Source organism: Schistocerca nitens, chromosome 2 (genome assembly GCF_023898315.1).
Source record: "Schistocerca nitens isolate TAMUIC-IGC-003100 chromosome 2, iqSchNite1.1, whole genome shotgun sequence".
In the NCBI taxonomy this organism is placed as follows: domain Eukaryota; kingdom Metazoa; phylum Arthropoda; class Insecta; order Orthoptera; family Acrididae; genus Schistocerca; species Schistocerca nitens.
The window spans coordinates 313,057,365-313,059,176 of NC_064615.1; the positions used below are offsets into that span (position 1 = coordinate 313,057,365).

Sequence of the window (1,812 nt, forward strand, 5' to 3'; positions counted from 1 at the left end):
TTCTAGGGGACTGATGACCACAGCAGTTGAGTCCCATAGTGCTCAGAGCCATTTGAACCATTTTTGAACCACCTCCACAATAACTCTTTATTATTCCAATCTCGTCCAGCGCGCGGAAAAAACGAACACCTGTCTTTCCGTGCGAGCTTTGATTTCCCTTATTTTATTATAATGATCGTTTTCAATCTATATAGGTCGGCGTCAACAAAATATTTTCGCATTCGGAGCAGAAAGTTGGAGATTGAAATTTCGTGAGAAGATTCCGCAGCAGTGAAAAAGCCTTTTTTTTTTTAAATGATGTTCACCACAAATTCTGTATCGTTTCAGTGAAACTGCCAACGGCCTTGCCGCAGTGGTAACACCGGTTCCCGTCAGATCACCGAAGTTAAGCGCTGTCGGACTGGGCTAGCACTTGGATGGGTGACCATCCGGTCTGCCGAGCGCTGTTGGCAAGCGGGCTGCAATAGCCCTTGTGAGACAAACTGAGGAGCTCCTTAATTGAGAAGTAGCGGCACCGGTCTCGGAAACGTGACATACAGACGGGAGAGCGGTGTGCTTACCACATGCCCCTCCATATCCGCATCCAGTGACACCTGTGGCCTGAGGATGACACGGCGGCCGTCCGTACCGATGGGCCTGCATGACCTGTTCGGGAGGAGTTAAGTTTTAGTATTATTTCAGTGACACTCTGTCCCCTATTTCGCGATAATAAAAAACGTGTTGCGCTTCTTTGAACGTTCTCGATGTACTCCGTGAGCCCTATCTGGTAAGTGTAGTGTAGGCAGTCTCTTCAGGGAAATCTGTTTCTGTTTTATGTGTCCCGCCAATAAAACGCAGTCTTTGCTTAGCCTTCCCCACAGCATCTTCTGTGTGTTCCTTCAAATTTAAGTTGTTCGTAATTGTAATTCCTAGGCATTTAATTGAATTTAGGACTTTAGATTTGACTGATTTATCATGTAACGGATTCCTCTTAAGCACCCATGTGGATGGCCTCACACTTTTCTTAACTTAGGGTCAGTTGCCAATTTTTGCACCATACGTATTTCTGATCTCTGTGACAGAGAATCACGAATCCAGTTACATAACTGTGACGATAATCCATAATCACGCAATTTCACTATAAGCCGCTTGTATGGCACAGTGTCAAAAGCCTTCTGGAAATCTAGAAAAAAATGTTCAAATGTGTGTGAAATCTTATGGGACGTAACTACTAAGGTTATCAGTCCCTAAGCTTACAGACTACTTACCCTAAATTATCCTAAGAACAAACACACACACCCATGCCCGAGGGAGGACTCGAACCTCCGCCAGGACCAGCCGCACAGTCCATAACTGCAGTGCCTCAGACCGCTCCGCTAATCCCGTGCGGCTGGAAATCTAGAAATATGGAGTCAATTTGAAATTCCTTGTCAGTAGCACTCAACACTTCATGTGAGTAAAGAGGTAGTTGTGTTTCACAAGAACGATCTTTTCTAAATCAGTGTTGACTGTGTGTAAATATACCGTTCTCTTCGAGGTAAAGAATAACGTTCGAATACAATATATGTTCCAAAATCCTGCTGCGTATCGACGTAAATGACATAGGCTTGTAATTTAGTGGATTACTCTTACTGCATTTGCTGAACAGAAACCAGAAGAGAAGACGCCGATTAACGGGGGAGGCAACCCATACTCATCAAAGTCTTCGGAAATTTCGCTCGTTATTTGTCAAATTTTGAATATGAAAACAAGTCGTGATTTACATGAGCTTCTGACTCAGAATCACACTCACACGCAGGGCAGCCGTAAATGTTGATTCTGTGCGGATGTACA

The 1,812-nt window shown here is 44.3% G+C and overlaps 1 pseudogene; it reads left to right on the top strand.

Moving 5' to 3' along the window:
- Positions 1-334: 334 nt before the first annotated feature.
- Positions 335-452, top strand: LOC126238315 (5S ribosomal RNA; annotated as a pseudogene).
- The last annotated feature ends 1,360 nt before the right edge of the window (positions 453-1,812 follow it).